The 25534-nt window shown below is 38.4% G+C and overlaps 1 long non-coding RNA gene across 1 annotated transcript; it reads left to right on the top strand.

Annotated features, from left to right (window-relative positions):
- Positions 1–14172: 14172 nt before the first annotated feature.
- On the top strand, positions 14173–14857 carry LOC107827297 (uncharacterized). Its single transcript, XR_001657493.2, has 2 exons — positions 14173–14306; positions 14429–14857. It is a non-coding gene; the product is annotated as an uncharacterized LOC107827297 (long non-coding RNA).
- The last annotated feature ends 10677 nt before the right edge of the window (positions 14858–25534 follow it).

Here is a 25534-nt window from a genome sequence, read left to right on the forward strand (position 1 = left end):
CAGAGTTATGTTGGGATATGACCCTTTGTGTTAGACTCGTGTGTCTTGGTACTACTATGTGTGATGGGTTCATAGCATTTCTCTTGTGGTGGCATTTGTTAAGCTTGTGGGACGGTTCTCTCATTTAATTCTCTTTCCATCATGGGGTAGATCCGAATTATTGCTTGTTTGGTGCATGGATTGCATGGTATGGGACTCTAGGTAGTATTGGGGTGGCATGTCAGTCGAGCAGCTTGTACTGGATGATATGAAGTCATGGGATCTGGGATGGGTATTATCGAAATTAATTGAGGTATGTTTGGGGATGTCACTAGTTAGCTAAGAATTTGGAAATGGTTCCTATCGGGCGAATAATCCCCATGGCTTGTTGATCTGATGGGTGGGTATATGTTTCTTTCATCATTGGCAGTTTACCAAGGTACAGAACAAGGTTTTATTTGATGTGAGATTTGTTACCGGTACCGGGTTTATTTTTGGGAAGCTATTGTGGTCAGAAGTTATTGCTATGACTACTTGAGTTATGAAGTATATCATGTAATTACATCTTGGGTTATGGTTATGGGTAGAGGTGTTCATAAATACCAAAATTCGAACCAAACCGACTAAAAAACTGATACTTTTTCGGTTTGGTTTGGTTTTGGTTTCGAATTTTAAAAACTGACCAAATTTAGTTGGGTTTTAGTTTTAATAAAAACAAAACCGAACCAAACCAAATATAGAAGTAGCTATTCAAAATTTATTATTACACCCCCCCCCCACACACACACACATACACACATAGTTTGCACTTTTAGTTTAGTTCTTTACTATTATAATGGTCTAGTTCTTTGCTTTTACATAACGACCTGACCAAAAATTTTGAGAATTAGCGTCCGTTCGGCAGCTTAAGGTCTCTAGCAGATTCGCATTATATGTTATGACTTGCGCGTGTGGTCGAATTTGGTTTTCGGATGATTCGAGGTCAATTTGGAAGAAAAATTCGTATTTTAGAAGCTTAAGTGTAAAGAATTGACCGGAGATTTGACTTTTGTGTAGATGACCCCAGAATGGTATTTCGGTGATTCCAATAGCTTTGTATGGTAATTTCGGACTTAGGCGTGCGTCCAGATTTGGATTTGGAGGTCCATAGGATAATTTGAAGCATTTTGGCAAAAATTAGAAAGTTTAAGTTTTGGAAGGTTGAGAGGTTTGATCGAGAGTTGACCTTGATGATATCGGGCTTGGATTGCGATTCTGAAAATTGGATTAGCTCTGTTATGTCATTTAGGACTTACACGTAAAATTTGGGGTTATTCCGGATTGATTTGATACGTTTCGGCACGAGTTTTGGAAGTTGAAAGATTGAAAATCCATAAGTTTGATTCGAGGGGCGATTTGTAGTTTTAACGTTGTTTGATGTGATTTGAGGCCTCGAGTAGGTCCATGTTATGTTATGGAACTTGTTGGTATGTATCGACGGTATTCCGAGTGGCTCGGATGTGTTTCGGGCGTGTTGCATAACATTTTGATCCTGTGGAAGTTGCTGGAAATCCTATATGCTGGTGCCTTCGCACCTGCGCATGAGGGACCGCAGGTGCAATGCCACAAGAGCGAGGATTTGGAACGCAGGTGCGAGTGTAGCGGAGACTGGGCTGAGCGCAGATGCAATAATTTGTCTGCATCTGCAAAATTTCAGATGCGATGCATGAAGCACAGATGCGATGGTCAGGTGTTCAGTGGGTCTCACATGTGCGAGCTTTTCACACAGAAGCGGTCGTCGCAGATGCAATGCATTTCTCGCAGATGCGAATCTGGGCAGAATGTTAAGGATCAAAATTGGTCATTTTCTTCATTTCATTTTGAGTTGGGAGCCTCGGTTTTGAGAGATTTTTGAGGGGTTCTTCACGTGTTCGATTGGAGTAAGTGTTCTATATCCGAAATTGATTACATTTCCTGATTTTATACTTATTTATATCACTAAATTAATGAATTGAATGGAAGAAAATGGAAAATTTTGTAAAAACTTTCAAAATATAAAAAGAGGATTTGAAGGGCATTTCGATGTCGAAAATTGTTAATTTTGGTATGGTTATGCTCGTATCGCAATGGTATTCGGGTTTTGTGGATTTTTATGGGTTTCGAGGTGCGGGTCCAGGTTTGACTTTTGGGTTGACTTTTTAGTTTTAATTGAAAACCGAATTTTTATTATCCGGAATTTGTTTCTTTTGAGTTTTATTTATGTTATGAAATTATTTTTGGCTAGATTTGAGTCATCCGGAGGTTGTTTCACACAAGAAGGTCATTTTAGAGTGTCGGTCTAGCTTCTTCGAGGTAAGTATCTTGCCTAACTTTGTGTGGTGGAAACTACCCCTTAGGATTTGAGTCATTTGTTCTAATTGTGTCATGTGAAGGCCGTGTATGCGAGGTGACGTATACGTACTCGGGCTTAATTGTGGAAATTTGACCATTTAGGGCTCTTAGGTTCTTATGTTCATTAGATATGAAATTGTTTTGTCATGTTAAATCCTCCATTTACTAAATTCACCCTTACGTGTCTTATTTGTAATTAACTGATTCATGTTCTACCCTTATTGCCAATTAAACTCTTATGTTCCTTAACTAAAGTTATTGCCTCTTTTATTGTCATGCTATATTTTCCGTAATTGTTTAATCTTATTTGAAATTATTATTATCTCTCTCATAATTTCTTAACCTTAATTAAAGTTATTATTATCTCTCCCGTAATTTCTTAACCCTAATTGAAGTTATTATTATCTCTTCCGTAATTGCTTAACCTTAATTGAAGTTATTAGTATCTCTTCCGTAATTGCTTAACCTTAATTGAAATTACTATTATCTCTTCTTATTTGGGGTCATTGATTCATGCTATCTCTCTTATCGTCGAATTGTACTTTTGTCGGATGATTGTTACACAATATCTCTCCCTTGTTGAGACCATTGTTCCCTATTGTGTCTTTCTTTGTGAGCTCGTTCTTTTGTTTCTTTGTATTCTGAAGTTCTTGTGTTGATTTACTTGTCGTATTTTCTTGTTATTGTTTTTGTTGTTGTTGTACCCAGTGTTGTTGAGCCAAGGACTATGTGTGGTTGTGGTATTGAAACTGTTTTGAGGAAATGTTGTGGCATATAGGCACATGTTGTGAAACACATTTTATTGTGTTGTTATGCTTTGGCACACGTGGTATTGTTGTGAGGATTGTTGGGGTGTTCGCACGTGAGTTGTCTGTATTGTTGTTATTATTGATATTTGCACATGCGGCATGATAAGGTGTCACAACCCAAAATCCAACTAGTCGTGATGGCACCTAACCCAACCCGTTAGGTAAGACAATTAACAATAAACCAGTTCAAATAATATTTATTAAGAGAAGAAATGATAATACAACTGAACTATTATATAAAAGATTTTCCATGAACTGGCAGTACAAATCATCAGCGTCTAAGATTTAGAATTTACAAAGCTGGTATGAAATAAAGTACATCATCTGTTTGAAATGTAAATGAACAGAACTCGAATCTAATGCTACCAAGGACTAGTGATAGCCATAACTGGAATGTAGGTACATCTTCTAAATCCAGCTCCCACCGTACGCAACAACATCAGCATCCAACATCTCACGCAAGGTGTAGAAGTGTAGTATGAGTACAACCGACCCTATATACTCAATAAATAACAAACCTATCATTAGGTTAAAAGTAGTGACGAGCTGGGACAACGGTCAGAGTTTAACTCCAATAACCAGCCACAACTCATAATAATATAATAAAAGCGGTACAAGAAAATAACTCGGAGATAAGATGCTCAACTTTTTCATAGTTATGAAAAATAGGTATGCTTTTCAAGTATAACAGTAAATCCCAAATCTTTCGCCGAAACACCAAAAACATATGAGTAAGTTTGAAAACTGTGATTTTTCCCAAAAACCTTTCAACAATAAATAAGATATTTCATTTTCAGATAGCATGAGGAAAATATATCTTTATTCCTATATATAAATATACAGGTGAAATCATAAATGTCACAAAAACCGGGGAGCAGAAGGAAATGCATCTCTATGCATGTATCTCAAGTACACATGTCAAATGCAACACATCTCAGTGATGAACTCATATACTCACACTTTCAGAGTACTCAATCTCACTGTCTCACACTTTCCAATCATCACGCTCAATCACTCGACACACTCAGTCACAAAGTATTGTACAAGGCATATCCAGCCCAAATATAATAACTGCTAGCAACTGCGCCCATTGTGGACGTGCAGACTCCGGAGGGACCGATCCAGCCCAAGCGCTATAATAAGCCAAATCTTGACATGAATCAATAAAGCCTGATCTGCACGGACAACTTATGCACTTGCACGGACAACTCAGGTGCCATAGTATCAATATTTGGATCTGCACGGTCAACTCACGTGCTATAGTATCAATATCTCTATCCGCACGGACAACTCACATGCTATAGTATCAATTTCCTCACAAACAGGCCCTCGGCCTCACTCAATCATCAATCCCTCCAGTCTCTCGGGCTCACAATGTCATGAAATATTAGCCCAAAATGATAATGTGATGTATCAATACATGGTTTCAGAAACTGAGATATGATATGCAAAGGAATGCGTATGACCAAGTATGTAATTGCAATGTAAATAAATAACTCAACAATAAAAATGACCTCAGTGGGCCCCAACAGGATAAGCATACAACCTAGATATGATTTCTAACATAAATTATAGCTCGATTTCTCCAACACATAAAGTTCATTAAAAATGTTCAGATAAGATAGCTACACAAATCCATGGAATCCATAAAATCATAATTCACACGGTGCATGCCTACATGCCTATCACCTAGCATACGCGTCACCTCGACATCAATCACATAACACGCAATTCAGAGTTTCATACCTTCGACACCAAGTTTATGAGTGTTACTTACCTAGAACAAGCTAAATCCAATACCGAGCAAGCCAAACGATGCTCCAAAAATGACATCTCACGCGTACCGACCTCTGAATGGCTCGAAACTAGCCAAAAGCAACTCAAATACATCAAATAATGCCTAAGGAAACAATTCCAAATGATAAAGGTCGAATCTTTAATCAAAATTCCAAATTCAACCAAAACGTCAAATTCGGGCCCGTACCTCGGAACCCAACAAAACTTACAAAATCGAACACCCCGTTCGATTACGAGTCCAACCATACTAGTTTTATTAAAATTCGACTCTGAATCGATGTTCAAAACTCAAAAATTCACTCTATGAAACTTTAGATAAAATCCCCCAATTTCTCTCTAAAAATCCTCAATTAAATGCCAAAAACAAAGATATATTCATGAAATAAAATTAACACCGAGTAGAGAACATTTACCCCAATCCATGTGATGAAAATCGCCTCAAAAATAGCTAAATCCTGAGGTCCCCAACTCGAAATATGGATAAATGGCTCAAAGGTCCGAAATTAGACATTAGATCCACTGCCCAGGCTTCCTTCTTCGCGATCGCGGATATCCCTTTGCAAATCGCGATGAACAAATTCTTCAACATTGATTTTCGAACTCTTCCCAGACAGCCTCTAGTATAATGGTGATAACATTTTGTACAGAACTCCAAAATGACAAAAGGTTTGACTTTTTGAAAATTAGGCATCAAGGACTGCAACTTTTATATTTAGATCATCTCCAAATTCCTTATAGATTGTAAGATATAAGCTTCCAAGGTCAGCCATGTGCAATAGAAATTTCTCCTATGCGATCGTGATTCACAAGGCCCCAAACTACAGTTTGCTCTTCGCTAACATGACCAAATGTCCGCGATCGCAATGCACACCCCTGTAGCCAAAAATCAGCAACTGAAAATGGCCTAAAAATGGTCTGAAACCACCCCGAAACTCACCCTAGCCCTCAGGGCTCCACGCCAAACATCCACACAAGTCTAGAAATATCATGCGAACTTGCTTGCGCGATCAAATCACCAAAATAACACCCGATACAATGAATCGGACATCAATATGCATGAAATTTGAAGGGAGAACTCAAGAACTTCTAGAATTACATCCAAGCGTCCGAATGCTATCAAACCAACTCCGAACGACCCTGAATTTTGCAGGCAAGTGCCAAATAATAACGAAGACCTACTCGATGTTTCAAATCTCACTTAACAACAGCAAAATCACAAATCTCACCTCAAATCGACTTAATGAAGTTAATGAACTTTCAAAATTCAAAACTAACGGCGAACAAGCCTAAACACCTCAGATTGATCTCAAATTTGGCACACAAGCCAAAAACGACATAACGGGCCTACTATAACTTCTAGAATCAAAATCTGACCCCGATATCAATAAAGTCAAACCTCGGTTAAACCTATAAACATTTCCAAACCTTCAAATTTCTAACTTTTGCCAATTAGTGTTGAAACCTTCTACAATTATCCAAATGCAAATCCGGGCATAACAGAATCATCAAAACTCCGATCCGAGGTCGAATACTAAAAAGTCAAACTTGGTCAACTCTTCCAACTTAAAGCTTCAACTATGAAATTCATTCTTCCAAACTAATTCCGAAAATACCTGAAAACCAACGTCGACGATTCACACACATCATAATACATCATTTGCAGCTACCCAAGACTTCAAATAGCTGAGCGGAATGCAAATGCTCAAAACGATCGGTCGGGTCGTTAGGTTCTGCCCCACTTAAACATACATTCGTCCTCGAATGTGCCAAGAGTCGTTCCAAAGACATCAAACCGCCATGTAACCTTACCATGTACATACTCGGGGGTGATACCATGTCACCCTATTCCATATAGGCCTGACAACACAACATAACTGGAGATCATTACTTCAACCTTAGCTCGTAAACCATAGAATCCAATTTCCAACATCCGGAATTTCCTATAAGTCCTGAATCTCGTATTTACACATTATATAAGTCTGAACAAGCTGTATCAAGCCATAACCATAACCCAAGATATAATCACATGATATACCGCATAACTCACGTATTTGTAGCAATAACTTCTGACCACAATAACTGCTCCAAACAAACCCGGTACCAGTAATAAACCTCATATCAAATAAAACCTCTTTCAGAACCTTAGTACACTGTCGATGATGAAAGAAACACGCAGAAACTCATAACTACTCATCAGATCAACAAGTCATGGAGCCCTATCTCGGCCGACAGGAACCGTAGTCTAAATTCTAGGCTGACCTCCGATATTATTCCTCCATACATATTGCAATCAAATTCGATAGTACCCATTCTAGGTCCAATGACCTCATCTCGTTAAACACAATCATTTTATTGACATGCAATACCAATACAACCTAGAGCCACAAACTGCGCAATTCATGTACCAATACGCAATAACTCAATGCACCCAAAAATGAAAAATGACGCAAATGAGAAAACCATCCCGCAACCTTAATAAGCACCACCACAGCCACAATGCTATGCGCCCATCATACATAGTAGAACCAAGACACCTGAATTAATCACAAAATATCATATCTCAACATAACTCTGCTGCAATGCATGATCCCATCCTAACACTAGTCCACATGAAATACCTCAATCCACAATGCTCAAAATCAACAACCACACGCAATTTGACATCAAGTACCGAAGGTGCATGACCGTAACCACGGAGAAGTAAATAACACAATATACCACAACCAGAAAAGGCCATAACCATTCCACATCCCAATAACCATTTCGCTCGAATTCCACTGCAAGACCCAAACAGAACCGCACCATGTGTGCATATAACCAACAAATCACCGCCCCTCGAGTCATATAAGAGTAACTCATAGAACATATCAGATACAAATAAGATCTATTCTAACTGAATGGCACATCCTTTAACTATATCAGTACGGAATCAACCAATCCGACCCGGTGTAGAATACACATCCTCATTAGGCCTAACAATGAGCCCCCAAATCAACTTCGGCCATCCCCAATTGGATAAATAACCTTCCAAAAGTCCATCATGACTAACCATAGTATGTACTACCATATAGCTAACTTTGGCCACATCTTCACACTCCGCTACCCCGAAACAATCTGTTTCCGAGAACTCCCAGTCTCCAAATCCATAGAACACATGAATCACCATAGCCGATCCCAACTCCACCACGCAAACGATTAACACATCTCTCATACACAATCATCCCCACGAAAGATATTTCTATAATTCTCCGTGCCACATAGCAAAATTTGAACATCAGCAATCGATCAACAAGGCGAGTACCACAATACCAATGAAGCATCCGTAAGTCAACACACAATGCGCATTCTGAAATGCGCACCCTTCTCAGGAATTACCAAGTAGTTATATCATTCATCTAAATATCTGAAACTGTCCATGCTGTCCAAAATTCATGACCTTCCCTCCAAATATGAATTGTGACCTTGCACATGAAAGTCTCAATCCCACACAACACACCGCATATATCATGACATCATATGAAAAGTACGAGAATCTCATAATCAACTCTAAGTCACAAGCAGAATGCATACCCGATCAGTCAAAAACCTTCCATTTGATCTCATCCAAAAGAAAATCACAATATGCAACATGTTCTTCATGCCAGTAGGAAATATACACTTCAAACCGTGGTAGAAACCATTAAGAACTCTTTGGAATCCATTTGCACATAACCAAGCTACGCAAGTCTCCAAAACCCAAGAGCATGGCCACGAAACACCTGTAGAGACTCACCACATCATAAGTACCTAAAGACCCGATCATATCTATTACCTTGCTGATCTAATCTACTACCAAGCTGTACTATTTCCCTGAGTTCCTTCCAAATTATCCTCAAGTTGACACTCCTCCTCGCCATTATATCATGATCCTCAAACAAAACTCACCCCACGAGATCTTAGAATAAAACCACATCGCCCTAAGGCCCATAAGCTGTTGTATTCCCTCTCAAGCACCTCAAAAGTACCACAATCGAGACACCCACTCTGAAGAGTCCATTTGTGAACCTGAAACTATTTCTTTTACCTTCCTGATACTGAAATGCAGAATTCATAGTGATACAAAAATACCGCGAGTCCCGACACCATCCGACGCGAATCTCACAGTCTAGCCATATACAAATCAGAATAGAATCTCAATCGCTATATATAATTCTTGAATCCATTAGATCCTTCTCGAGAGTCATCTACTATGCTCAAATTTTGACTGCACCACCCAAACGGGCAAAACGGCTTGTGCCTCATTAGCACGACAACACACATAGAAGTAATCTTACCTTAACGCAACCAAGCAAATTCATACACCGTGCACACCCCATCTTCCACAATAACAACTCAATCATTCCATGATTTGCAGATACCCATAAAGTGTAACATAACCCGTATCCAAAAATTCCTTTACTCGAGTCATCCGATCTTAATCTCTGCAAGTCATATCTGATTCAAAATTATGCCTCGAACCGAAACTAGTACAACACATAACCATGCAATAAAATTGGTGATAGCAGACTCCCCCACTTGGCTCAAAGCCATAGATCAAAACACTCGATAACTCACAATACTCATACCTCATTACTGCCATAATACCGCAATAAGATTCAACTAAATCCTCCATAAGCTCGTGTAACACAAACCATCTAATCTCTCAAATCATCTACAATTCTTGCATTCATCCTCGTGACAGTCAGGTCAACTTTCTCAACCAATACGAACTCAAATCGCAACACCTATACCCACTGGTAGAAAAGGAATCCTCCATACAACATCATAAGGATCACACATCCGTAGATTACCGCGCAGGTGATAACCCACCTGATTAGCCTCAAACTGACATCTCTCTATCCCCTTTCACAGCCACGGCTACTATGCAATCGCTTAATCTTCCTGAGTCTGAACTCATCAATAAGACATGAAAATCTACTTCGTTCCTCAATTGAACAACATGAAATATCCGTCAACACACTCATAACTCGAGACAATACGTCATATCAAGATAGGAATTGAGCACCAAATAGTCCTTTTTACATCTCAAGCAAACTCTTCTCGTCATATTCAAACCATATGAACACATCCTGCAGTCACATCATATTTCATCATATAGCCATCTAACCAATCACCAAGCCATAAATTTCACTCATAGGGACACTACCGGACATATAAGTCCAAAAGCATATACTCACACAACTGAAATCCCCGTGCTCAAGCTACCATCACAACCCGGCCTCAAGTCCTCCAGTCTAACCCATCATCAGCACACAGAAATCATATCTCGCACCTCATCCATGGAATCACAAGCCATCGATGCTCAACTGATACCGAGCGCTTACATGCGCATACTAATGCGTGGAATGAATTCAAAGAGTTATGCTTCAAGCTGAATTAATGTCGCATGATAAGGAAAAGATGGAAAATTTATCCTAAATGCCATGTAGCCTCTCAAATATAGGTATAGACATCATCATACCGATCCGCAAAACTCTACTATACACTTGCCCATGACTTGTAGAACCTATGAACCTAGAGCTCTGATACCAACTTATCACGATCCAAAATCTAACTAGTCGTGATGGCACCTAACCCAACCCGTTATGTAAGCCAATTAATAATAAATCAGTTCAAATGATATCTATTAAGAGAAGAAATGATAATACAACTGAACTATTATACACAGAATTTCCTAAGGACTGACAGTACAAATCTTGAGCGTCTAAGATTTAGAATTTATAAAGACGGTAAGAGATAAAGTACATCATATGTTTGAAATGTAAATGAACAGAATTCGAATCTAATGCTACAAGGACTAGTGATAGCCATAACTGGAATGCAGATACATCTTTTGATCCAGCTCCCATCGTATGTAGCAATATCAACATCCAACATTTGCACGCAAGGTGCAGAAGTGTAGTATGAGTACAACCGACCCCATGTACTCAATAAGTAACAAACCTAACCTTACGTTGAAAGTAGTGACGAGCTGGGACAAGGGTCAGGGTACAACTCAAATAACCAGCCACAGCTCATAACAATATAATAAAAGTGGTACAAGAAAATAACTCGGAGATAAGATGCTCAACTCGTTCACGGTTACGAAAAATAGGCATGATTTTCAAGTATAACAGTAAATCCCAAATCTTTCGCCGAAACACCAAAAACATATGAGTAACTTTGAAAACTGTGATTTTTCTCAAAAATCTTTCAACAATAAATAAGATGTTTCATTTTCAGATAGCACGAGAAAAATACATCTCTATGCCTACATGTCAATATACAGGTGAAATCATGAATGTCACCAAAATCGGGTAGCAGAAATCACCCATATCGGTTTAAGAAGAGCAATCCTGATGCTATTGACCATTTACATATACTCCCGTGTACTTGCTTTATGTGTGAGAGTTACCCTGTTAGCACGTGAGTTGCCCGTGCAGTCATGAGTCATCGCAATTGTTGGCACGTCAGTGGTCCATGTGGGTATTAGATATTGTCACTCTTTTGGCACGTAAGTCGTCCGTGTGGTTATGAATTGTAACATGGGCACAAGATGCCAAGTGATTAGGGTTCATGAATTGGGACTCGTGATTTGTGATTATGAGGTTTGGTACCTCGTGGAAATACTTGAATAAATCTGGTGTAAAAGCGCTGGTTCTTAATGAATTGTTACTTGTTTTCCTTTATTTGGTTACACCGGACTTAGATTGTGTTGAGCTTACTCTACAGCATTATTACCTATTTTTTTCTTGTTGCTAATTGTTGTTTCTAGTGTTTCATTGCGAGTATTGTTTTGTCTTCCTTACCAGGCTTAGCTTTATATTAACATTGTTCCCCCGTTAGTTCACCTTCATACTTGTTCAAGTTATTTAGTCTAGTAGGTGTCTTGACTGTCCCTCGTCACTACTCCACCGAGGTTAGTCTTGATACTTACTGGGTACCGCTGTGGTATACTCATACTACGCTTTCTATATATTTTTGTGCAGATCCAGGTATTTCGGAGTTGGTTGATCAATAGCTAGTTGTTCGGGTTTTGCTGCGGAGATTCAAGGTAAACCTGACATCGCATTCGCAGGCCTCAGAGTCACCTTCTAATATTGTACATGTACTGTTTGTTTCTATTCCCGAACAGTTGCATTTAGAAATTTTTCTAGCAAACTCAGTAGAGCTTATGACTTGTACTACTGATTTTGGAATTGTTGGCTTGTATGGAAATTTCCATTTTGAAACTCATAGTTGTTGGTTAAATTTTTCCATTATTTTTGTACGTGTTAGGCTTATCTAGTCATAAAGACTAGGTGCCGTCACGACATCCTACGGAGGAAAATCGGGGCCGTGACAATATTCTAGTTTGATTGGTAGTTTTCTTTTGCTAAGTACAAGAATTTATTTCATGTTAAAAATAATCTATTTTTAATTGAGTCCTAAAATTATTCATCACTATTTGGTTCAATTATCATCAATGTATCTTGGTAAATGATAGATTTCTCAAAGAGCAATTGGTTTGATAGTGTTATGTTGAAAATATAGTCTCCAGAATATGTGTTTGGTTGTGTATATCTCATATTTAAGGAAAAAAATGATAAATAACTGAAAAACCAAAAAATCAAAAAACCGACAAAAAGTACCACATTGTATGTTTAGAGCCCCTCAGTCTCAGGTTGGTACGCTCGGTCAAATGAGGCACCGGGTGGAGGTCTCGCCTCTCCAGGTTTGGGGCATGACACGGTTAACCCATTTTCAATCCGGATTAAATATGGGTCAGGTCGGTTAATTTATCCTTTTTTGCACCCATTTTTACCTGCCCATTTCCGATCCGATCCGACCCACCCTTTTGCCACCCCTAAGTATAATTAACCCCAAGATTTATTGTTTTATATAGGAGATAAAAGTGATATTTTTCAAAACTTTTCTCCTAAAGTCTTTTGAGCATCCAAAGGTTAAAATTGAAAATAAAATTTATTTAAGTCAGTTTATTATAAAATTAGATATATATTTTATATACCACGTATTTTCCATTTTATTTCGACAAATCAAACATCTACCAATAAAAGTATATTCACAAAATAATTTTATCATTATCTTATCCAGATATAACTAATTTGCAAACCTAACAACTGGGAGGACGGGTGATGACTATTGGTAAGATAGGTATTCTTTTCTTTGGACCCATGGAGTAATAAAGAGATTCTTGGGCATTTAAAATTTTGAACTGATGACTTGTGGCTTTGCAATTCGTTTTATTTGTTTTTCTTCTTCTTTTTTTCTCTTGAAAATTAAAATACTTATTTACGAGGCACAACCTATATGAAATAATTGTTTCTAGAATGAAATAAAGAACAAAAACTATCAATGATTACTTAATAAAATTTATTTGTTCTTACAATTACACTAAACTAAAAATAATATATCTTTTCAAGTTTTAAATAAAAATGAAGTAGTAGGACTAAAAAACTTAAGGTTCTATTGAAAAATTTTAAAAGTAAAGGACAAAAAGATTAAAATTATTGCAAAGAGGAATTGTCAATATTAGGTGTTTACGCCCTAATTTTGTCTTTCAAAGTTATCCAGCATGTCTTTTAACTAATGGGCATGACAAGTGATAAATAGAAATATTAATAGCTTTTTAAATATAGAGTGTTAGGTGAAACGATAAAGTAAAATCCCAACAATTATTCTTTAAATATTCGGTAACATTTATATGAAATGATGACATGATTCATCGTCCCTACATAATCTTCACCAAAGATTGTATGAATGACACAATTGTTTATAATCGCGACATAGCACACCAGAAGTTAACAAACTGTGTTTCTATAAATAATACATGAAAACAGTGTCTTTGAGCTATCCATTAGTTTATAATCTCTTATACTCCCTTCATTTTACTTTGATTGTCGATAATTTGACTTCACATAAAGTTTAATAAATAAATAAATATTTTTAAAATTTCTGATCTTGCATATTATATAATATTTGTATAGATATAAAATATTTGAAATTTATAATGTTAAACGTGTCGTATCGTTTATATGTACTTATAAAAGCTTGCGTGTCATTTTCCTTTTATAACTGTATAATAAGAAAAACAAAAGGAACATTTGAAATGCAATCCGTAGTAGGTTATGCACGACATACACGAGTTCATAATAAATTATTGATTTCTGTGAGGAAAAGACCTTGGGGTGGGGGCTATAAATAAGGCCCTTAATTGAGCAATAAAATTCAACCAATACACTTTCCTCTGTCGCAATAATTCTTAAAGTTGTGTTAACATGGCTGGAAATAAGATTACTTTTTTCATTGCTGCTCTCCTTTTGGCGATTACTAGTTAGTAGTTCTCTTTTCTTCTTACCTATAACATATGATATGTTTCTACATGTATTTGCATATTAATTTTGTATCAAATCCAATTTAACTTACTATTGATTTATATATATATATATATGCAGTTAATGTGTTCAGCGTTCCGAGGATGCAAGTGATGGCATCGCGAAACTTACCATTAAATATGTACTCCTACAATATTTTGGAAGGAAACCTACCGATTCTTGCACTTAATGACAGAGCTTGTCTTTTACCCTGCAGGGGAAATACAGACTGCTCTAGTGGCACCATTTGCAGAACTTGTGGGCCGAATTTTACATGTTCTCCTTAGGAATTAATTATAAAGAAATTCCTATGCTTATGTTGTTTTCCTTTTTCATGTTCCGCTTTCCATCTTTATGTTGTTATAATATAATAAGGGGTAAGTAAAATTATTTTAAACTCCAAACCGGTAGCAGGGACTCCAACATCCCTCTTTTGGTTACGTTGTTTTATGATATATCATGTGTATTCAGTTGCAATATATAGTAACAATGATGAGTGTATTGAGTATATATGCAGCATGTGCTTCTCCTTTTACTATCTTCCCCTTTCTGCTCTTCTTTCCTGCATCATGGTCTTAAAAACACGAGAAAAAAATAAGAAGAAGAAAAGTTTTGACATGAATATCCTTGAAGAGATATTGTCGATATACTAGTATTTGGTAAAATTTAGGCAAGTCTCTTCAGGATCAACAAGTCTTCGTATATAGTACAGATTGACTTAATTAATTCTTTAAAGAGGTATGAATTTATAGAGTTTCAGAGGAGTCTATTCTGAATAGTTGTATCATTTCATCATAATTCATACATGTTCTTTCAAACTTAAACTTGTCTTTATATTTAAAGGGGAAAAGGGAAAACAATGTCACTCAACTATGAGAAATGGAGCACCTTTGTCCTTATTTGAAATTTGGTTCTAAATATGTCCGTATCATTTGTCCTCCGTTTGACTTTTGTCCCAAATATACCCTTATCATGAGTGGATTATCTCATATTTTTTCCTCAAATTAACGGACTATCAACTTCTTAGTTTTACCTATTTAAAATATATTTATCGGAAAAGGGCCAAAAAAATATCACGACCCAAAATTCCAACAAAGGGATCGTGATGGCACCTAACACTGCTTGCTAGGCAGGCCAATACTTAACAATAATAGAGGAAGCAAGACTAACATATAATTGCATAATATCATAAATAAAGGCAAAAGCTCTGTTAAACATAATAATTCTAAACCGAATATTGTCTAATCAACTGTCACGATCCAAAATCTCACCCGTTGTGATGGCGCCTATCTCAATACTAGGCAAGCCAACAATCTCAATAAATCACATATTCTTTAAATTTGAAAACATAATGATTAAATTCAGCGGAAGAAATCTCACAAGTACAAATATAATTACTCCCAAAACTCGGTGTCACTGAGTACATGAGTATCTAATCTGAATATAAATCTGGAAAATACTGCCTATAATAGTCCGAGACCAAATACAGTAAACAAGGAGATAGGGAAGGAGAGACAAGGTCTGCGAAACACGGCAGCTACCTCTGAATCTCCAAAAAATCAATTGCGCGAAAGAATCAACACCCGCTATGTCTGGGAACACCTGGATCTGCACACGAAGTGTAGGGTGTAGTATGAATACAACCAACTCAGTAAGTAACAATAATAATTAAAGAACTGAAGATAGTGACGAGCTACACAATTATAGTTCATTTTCAGTAATTCCAGAATAGAATAGACATGCTTTCAAATCCGGCAGTTTAAGTCAAATCAATTTTATACAGTTCATGTAATCCGGATATAGAATCTTGCAGGAATTTCACAACAACAACAGATAGCAACTAAGTGCATCAACAAATGAAAAGTAAGTACAGCCTCTCAGGACAACAATCACTCACTGGGATCCCAGCCCTCAGCACGCATACTCAATGGGTACCCGCGCTCACTGGGGGTGTACAGACACCGAAGAGGCTCCTACAGCCCAAGCACCACAATCCGCACGGACAACTCACGTACTGCACGGACAACTCTCGTGCTATAATATCCTGCACGGACAACTCACGTGCCATAATATCCTTACCTCACCAACAGGCCCTCGGCCTTACTCGGTCCTCAACCTCTCTAGTCTCTCGAGCTCTCGAAAATCACAAAGATCAGCCCAAACAAAGATAACATAGTGTATCAACAAATATCAAGAAAGACTGAGGTATGATACGCAAGTAAAATCATGACCGAGTACAAGACAATAATTAGCAAATAATTCAATAAGTACGCGACCTCTGTGGGTCCCCAACAGTACTATCACATAGCCTAAGCATGATTATTTTTTAAACATGATTTACAGTCAAATTTTATTCAACACATAGAGAGCATATAGCTAACAACAAGTTATTCAACTTTACAATTTCACGGGATGGACCAAGTTACAATCCCCTCGGTGCACGCCCACACGCCCGTCACCTAGCATGTGTGTCACCTCCAAAATAATCACATGATACAAAAATTTCGGGTTTCATACCCTCAGGACCAGATTTATAATTGTTACTTACCTCAAACCGTGAAATTCTTTTTCTGCAATGCCTTTGCCTCGCAATTCGGCCTCCAAATGCCTCAAATCTAGTCACAAATAATTTGTTTCACTCAATAAAATTTATTAAAATTAATTTCATAAGAAAATGCTAATTTTTTCATTAAAATCCAAAATTTTAGCTCAAAAATTGTCTGTGGGGCCCACGCCTCGGAACCCAACAAAAGTTACAAAATCCGAAAGCTCGTTCAACCACGAGTCTAACCATACCAATTTTACCAAAATCCAACCTCAACTCGACACTCAAATCTTCAAATTAAACCTCGAGGGTTTTCCAAAATTTTTAACTTAATTCACCCATTAAATAATGGATTGAAAGGCATAATCATGGAAATTAATCAAAATTGGATAAGAATCACTTACCCCAAACACCCATACAAGAATCTCTCCAAAAATCGCCTTCTATCGAGCTCTCAATTCAATTTTGTGTTATGAACTCAAAACCCCCATTTTGGGACTTTTAATTCTGACCAGATATGCCTTCATCGCGAACGCGGAAAGAGCCTCACATTCGCGAAGCACAAACTCGACTGCCCAGAATTTAACCCTTCGCGAACGCGACCATGGCTTCGCGATGCGAACCTTTACCAATCTCACCCTTCGCGAACGCGACCATGGATTCGCGAACGCGAAGCTTTACCAATCTCACCCTTCGAGAACACGACCCCTGCCCCGCGAACGCGTAGATCACAGGCCTGGGGTCCCCAGTTACCTCACTCCTCTTTGCGAACGCGACACCACTCCCGTGTTCGCGATGCACACACAGATCACACCTTCGCGAAAGTGTTCGCATCTTCGCGAACGCGAAGAACAAATCTAGTTGGCCTCTCAAATGCTTTACGCAATCGTGAGACATCTCTCGCGAACGCGATGAAGAAAAGTCTGCAACAAAAACACCAAAAATCCGCTATCTCTCCTAAGTCCAAAATGATCCGTTAATCACCCGAATTCAACTCGAGGCCCCCGGGACCTCAACCAAATATATCTACAAGTCCTAAAACATCATACGAACTTAGTCGAGTCTTCAAATCACATCCAACAACACAAAAAACACGAATCACACATAGACTTAAGCCTAATGAACTTTGAAACTTCCAATTTCTACAAATAACGCCGAAACCTAACAAATCACATCCGATTGACCTCAAATTTTGCACACAAGTCATAAATAACATAACGGAGGTATTCAAATTTTCAGAATCGGATTTCGACCCCGATATCAAAAAGTCAACCCCCCGGTCAAACTTCCTATAAATTCGATTTTCGCCATTTTGAGCCTAATTCCACTACGGACCTCCAAATAATTTTCCGGACACGCTCCTAAGTCTAAAATACCATACGGAGCTATTAGAATTATCAGAATTTAAATTCGAGGTCGTTTATACATAAGTCCACATCCGGTCAACTTTTCTAACTTAAATTTTCAATTATGAGACTAAGTGTCTCGTTTCATTCTGAATTCTCTCCGGACCCGAACTAGTTAACCCGATAAGTCATACAACAACTATAAAGCATAAATTGAGCAATGAATGGAGGAACGGGGCTGTAATACTCAAAACGACCGGCCGGGTCGTTACATCTTCCCCCACTTAAACATATGTTCATCCGCGAACGTGCCAAGAGTTATTTCCAAGCCATCAAATCACTATTCCACATCACCACGTACGTACCCGGGGGTGATCCCACGTCACCCTATTCCACGTAGGCCTGACAGCACAATACAACTGAAAATCCTTAATTTAACCTTAGCCTAACAACCTTGGAATTAAATTCCCAACCTTCAGGATTTCTTTTTAAGACACGAACCTTACATTTGCACATTGTATAAGTCTGAACGAGCTGCATCGAGCCATAACTATAACCAAATCAACTAGCATATTACACAACTCGCATGCTCGTGGTACCATTCCTGATCATAGTAACTACTCTAAAACCAACCAAGTACTAGTATTAAACCCCATATCGAACCAAAGATCACCCCAAAAACTTCGTACATTGTTTATAATAAAAGAAACACGCAGAATCTCGTAACCCCTTATTAGATCAGCAAGTCATGAAGCTCTCTCGCCCCAACCAGAACTATAATCCCTTTCTTAGCCTACCTTTAATGTCATATTCCCAAATATACTGTAATCAAACATGACAGTACCCATTCTGGGTCCAATGGTCGTATATCATTAAACATAACTATCCCACAAACACGCCACATCGATATACTCAAGCCACAACTGCGCAATTCGTGTACCCAAATATGGGAGATATCTCAAGAAAGAGAATCGTATTGCAAGTTCAACAAGCACCATTACCACCGCAATGTTACAACCAACTCCTCAAATTTCGTGAAGAGGATAACTGTAGGCGCATATGCACAATTGTAGAGGAAGGAAATTAATAAATCAGATAAATTATCATGGAAATAGAATTTCCACACACTTCACGGATAACTCACGTACCAATAATATAAATCGCTCGACATGGTCACAAGCCTCCAGTCCCAGCATATCATACATGAGCAATTAAACCAGTACACTTGTATATGATAATGAAATAAGATTCTCATGCTCCTGGACTGGTATAAATAGCACGCCATAGTGTAAGCATGTGCAAAGTCTGGTATCACACTTCAAATCAGCAATTTTACGCAGAATTAGTAACTACCATGTTTATTTAGGGAATCATCTTCTTTGTAACCTCAAGTATAGCCCATATAGTTCTCAATAAGGTATGAATACGGGAAACGTTATAACTTCACACTTAACAGTCAACTCTAGGCATATTATAGCCTAATCATTCTTCCGAGTATGAATACTTGCTCTAATGCCCGTGCAATGGCTCAAACCTCACATATATGCGCACTCATAGCGCATAGCTATCACAAATAATTAACGCCACTAGCGCCTCCACCGTGTTTTAAATAAAATAGTCACCTCAAATAGGTCGCAACCCCAAAACAATATACTTCTGAGAACTCTCAGTCTCCAAATTCACCGAACACATGGATCACCGTAACTGATCCCAACTCCAGCACTAAAATGACTAAAATATCTTCCATTCACGATAATCTCATGAGGAATACTTTCATAATTCTTTCGTGCCACATAGCAATAATTTGGATATCAGCAGTCTATCAACCAGGTGAGTACTGCAATACCGATGAACATCCGTAAGCCAAAGCACAACGCGCCTTCTGAAATGCGCACCCTTCTCAGGAATTACCGAACAGTTATAACATTCATCTAATTATCTGAAATTGACCATTATGTCCAAAATTCGTGATCTTCCTTTCAAGAATGAACTGCCACCTTGTACATGTAAATCTTAATCTCGCGCCACACACCACATCTATCATGCCATCATGTGACAAGCATGAGAATCTCATTATCAACTTTTGGTAACCAACAAATTACATACTCGGTCATTCAGTAACCTTCATCTTGCTTCCTTCCAGGAGGAATTCATAATACACAACACGTTCCCTACACCGGTAGAATATATCTGGTTCAATCCATGGTGGAAACCATTAAGAATACTTTAAAATCCATTTGCACATAACCAAACTATCATAACTAAATTCCTCTAACTCCACCAAGCCACACAAGTTGCCAAATCCGAGGGTATTGCCACAAAACACTCGTAAAGCCCTACATCATCATTAGACCCAAAAGAACCGAGCATACCGTTACCATACTGATCCAGCATGTTACCCATTTGTCCTATTTTCTCCGGGTTTCTTCTGAATCACCCTCAAGTTGACATTTCTCCTTGTCAAAACACTACTATCCTTACCCAAAGCTTACTACAAGACATCCTAACATAAAACCACATCGCCTTAAGGCCCATAAGCCATTGTATTCTTCTTCAGCACCTTCATAAATACCCCAACTGTAACACTCACTCTGAAAATACCTTATGTGAATTTAAAATTGTTCCTCTTTCCTTTCTTATACTGAAATGTAGAATCCATAGTCAAATAGAATTACCGCACGTCCTGATACCATCCAATGTAAGTAACTGATTCTAGTGATATACAAATTCAAAAAAAATTCAATTTCCACATATACATTTTAAATCCATCAGAACCCTCTCGATAGTCATCCACTCTGCTCAAATCTAATTTACTCCGCCTCAAACGGGCCGAAAGACATGTGCTCCTTTAGCACAATCAACACTCAAATAAGTAACCCTGCCTTAACACGACCAATCAAATTCATACTTCGTGTGCACTACATTCTTCAAAATAACAACTTAATCATTTCTTAATTTTCATATTTTTATAAAGTGCAATATAACCTGTATTCAGGAATTTCTTTACTCGAGTCATCCTCGATCTCAACCTCTGCAAGTCATAACTAATCCACATGTATGCCTCGTACCAAAACTAAAATTTAACACATAACCATTAAATCAAATTATCAATAGCAGGCTCCCCCACTTAGATTTTAAGCTGAAATTATATAAAATTAGAACCCGCAAGGATTTCTCCTTCTCAATTACCAAGCTCTCGCACCGTTAACCCGCCAGACTTCTCGAAGTCTTTTTCTAAGCTTTTCATGAACATTCTGAATCACCAGCCATAGTCACACACTCGACCTCTTACCGGGTAGCAAGTAATATTCCTCGCAGAAGCTTCATCAATATCACGCCACCTCTAACTGCTCACAAGAGATAACCCACCTATGGAATTTCTTACCGACATTTTCCAACGATGATGCACTAGGTGCAACGACTACATAATCAGTAAATTCTCCTGAGCTCATGCTCGCCCATCATTTGTATAAGTCTGCACTTTCCCTATTGACATCAACTGAAAGTTCAACAATACCTTCCGAACTCAAGTCATATTGCGCCTGAAACGATAATCAGATCCTCACATCACTCTTCATTTCAAACAAACTCATTTCTGCCGTATTCAATCTTTCTTCATACAGTATCCATCACTCCAAATAAAGTCTGCAGGCCAAATCACATTCTATCATGATTCCAAACCGTTCTACACTTTCTCAAGGCGTACGACTACGCTACCATTGAATTCATATGCTAATCTGCCACTCTTACTTCGGTTAAATCATCTCCTTTAAGAAACTTCTCAACCTCTACTTCTCCTACTTGACCTGCTAGTACTTCAACTACCGCGAAACACTTCCCGTCATGTCTTTCCTCATACTTTGCTGCCCAACTGCTGCATCAAATCAAAATGCATCTCTGTCGCACCTGAACCAATAAAATGTTACCGACTCTAAACCTCTTCGAAGATCATCTTTCTCGAGCCATTAGCATTAGAAATACCCATTCGCAACCACAATTATTACACAATCACTTACTCTTCTTGAGTCCAAACTCATTGACAAGACATGAAAATTTAATTTGTCCCAAAATTTAACAACGTGAAAGATCCTTCAAAACATTCACACTCGAGACCGTACGTCGCATCAAAACGAAAATCAAGCACCCAATGGCATTCCTTTACATTTCAAGGAAACACTTCTCGTCAAATTTAAATTGTCTTAACACATCCCGCAGTTACATCATACTCCTCACAAAGCCATTCCACCGCTCATCGAGCCATAAATTCCACTCGTAGGGACATTACCGGACATATGAGTCCAACATACAGGTTACAACTGAAGCTACCGAGCCTAAACTGCGGTCTAAACCTGGCCTCAAGTCCTCCATACTAGCCCATAACCAAAACACAGAATACACATCTTGAACCTCGTTCATAGAATCACAAGTCGGCGATGCACAACTGATACCGAATGCTCATATGCGCATACGAAATGCGTGGAAGGAATTCAAAGAGTTATGTTTCAAGCTGAATCTATTCCGCACGATAGAATACAAGTGAAATTCTCCTAAGAGTTCGGCAGCCTCTGAAAGATAAGTACAGACGTCTCCATACCGATCCACAAGACTTTACTAAACCTGCTCATGACTCATGAGAACTATGTAACCTAGGGCTCTAAGACTTATCACGACCCAAAATCTCACCCGTCGTGATGGCACCTATCTCAATACTAGGCAATTCAACAATCTCAATAAACCACATATCCTTTAAATTTGAAAACATAATGATTAAATTCAGCGGAAGAAATATCACAAGTACAAATATAATTACTCCCAAAACCCAGTGTCACTGAGTACATGAGCATTTAATCTGAATACAAGTCTGGAAAATACGGTCTATAATAGTCCGAGACCAAATATAGTAAACAAGGAGATAGGGAAGGAGAGACAAGGTCTGCGAAACACGACAGCTACCTCTGAATCTCCGAAAAATCAACTGCACGAAAGAATCAACACTCGCTATGTCTGGGAACACCTGGATCTGCACACGAAGTGCAGGGTATAGTATGAGTACAACCAATTCAGTAAGTAACAATAATAAATAAAGAACTGAAGATAGTGACGAGCTACACAATTATAGTTCATTTTCAAAAATTCCAACAAAGAATAGACATGCTTTTAAATCCGGTAGTTTAAGTCAAATCAATTTTATACAGTTCAAGTTCATGTAATCCAGATATAGAATCTTGCAGGAATTTCACAACAATAACAGATAGCAACTAAGTGCATCAACAAATGAAAAGTAAGTACAGCCTCTCAGGACAACAATCACTCACTGGACTGCCAGCCCTCAGCACTCACACTCAATGGGTACTCGCGCTCACTGGGGGGTGTACGGACTCCGGAGGGGCTCCTACAGTCCAAGCGCCATAATCCGCAAGGACAACACACGTGCTGCACGGACAACTCACGTACTATAATATCCTGTACGGATAACTCACGTGCCATAATATCCTTACCTCACCGACAGGACCTCGGCCTTACTCAGTTCTCAACCTCTCTAGTCTCTCGGGCTCTCGGAAATCACAAAGATCAGCCCAAACAAAGATAACATAGTGTATTAACAAATATCAAGAAAGACTGAGGTATGATACGCAAGTAAAATCATGATCGAGTACGAGACAACAATTAGCAAATAACTCAACAAGTACGCGACCTATGTGGGTCCTAACAGTACTATCACATAGCCTAAGCATGAATTCTTTTTTAAACATGATTTACAGACAAACTTTCTTCAACACATAGAGAGTATATAGCTAACAACAAGTTATTCAACTTTACAATTTTACGGGATGGACCAAGTCACAATCCCCTCGGTGCACGCCCACACGCTCGTCACCTAGCATGTGCGTCACCTCCAAAATAATCACATAATACAAAAATCCGGGGTTTCATACCATCAGGACTAGATTTATAACTGTTACTTACCTCAAACCGTGAAATTCTTTTTCTGCAATGCCTTTGCCTCGCAATTCGGCCTCCAAATGACTCAAATCTAGTCATAAATAATTCGTTTCAGTTAATAAAATTTATTGGAATTAATTCCATAAGAAAATGCTAATTGTTTCATTAAAATCCAAAATTTTAGCTCAAATATCGCCCGTGGGGCCCACGCCTCGGACCCCAACAAAAGTTACAAAATTCGAAAGCCCATTCAACCACGAGTCTAACCATACCAATTTTACCAAAATCCAACCTCAACTCGACCCTCAAATCTTCAAATTAAACCAAGAGGGTTTTCCAAACTTTTCAACTTAATTCACCCATTAAATGATGGATTCAAAGGCATAATCATGGAAATTAATCAAAACTGGATTAGAATCACTTACCCCAAATGCCCACACAAGAATCTCTCTAAAAATTGCCTTCTACAGAGCTCTCAATTCAATTTTGTGTTATGAACTCAAAACCCCTGTTTTGGGACTTTTAATTCTGAGCAGATATGCCTTCATCGTGAATGCGGAAAGAGCCTCGCGTTCGCGAAGCACAAACTCGACTGCCCAGAATTTAACCCTTCGCGAACGCGACCATGGCTTCGCGAACTCGAAGCTTTACCAATCTCACTCTTCGCGAACGTGAAGCTTTACCAATCTCACCCTTCGCGAACGTGACCCCTGCCTCGCGAACACGTAGACCAAGGGCCTGGGGTCCCCATCTACCTCACTCCTCTTCGCGAATGTGACACCAATCCCACGTTCACGATGCACACACAGACCACACGTTTGTGAACGCGAAGAACAACTCCAGTTGTCCTCTCAAATGCCTTACGCAATCGTGAGACATCTCTCACGAACGCGATGAATAAAAGTCTGCAACAAAAACACCAGAAATATATTGTCTCTCCTAAGTCCAAAATGATGCGTTAACCACCCGAATTCAACCTGAGGCCCCAAGGACCTCAACCAAATATACCTACAAGTCCTAAAACATCATACAAACTTAGTCGAGTCTTCAAATCACATCCAACAACACTAAAAATACGAATCACACATAGATTCAAGCCTAATGAACTTTGAAACTTCTAATTTCTACAAACAACGCCAAAACCTGTCAAATCACATCCGATTGACCTCAAATTTTGCACACAAGTCATAAATGACATAACGGAGGTATTCAAATTTTTAAAATCAGATTTTGACCCCGATATCAGAAAGTCAACACCCCGGTCAAACTTTCCAAAAATTCGATTATCGTCATTTTAAGCCTAATTCCACTATGGACCTCCAATTAATTTTTCGGATATGCTCCTAAGTCCAA

Source organism: Nicotiana tabacum, chromosome 24 (genome assembly GCF_000715075.1).
Source record: "Nicotiana tabacum cultivar K326 chromosome 24, ASM71507v2, whole genome shotgun sequence".
In the NCBI taxonomy this organism is placed as follows: domain Eukaryota; kingdom Viridiplantae; phylum Streptophyta; class Magnoliopsida; order Solanales; family Solanaceae; genus Nicotiana; species Nicotiana tabacum.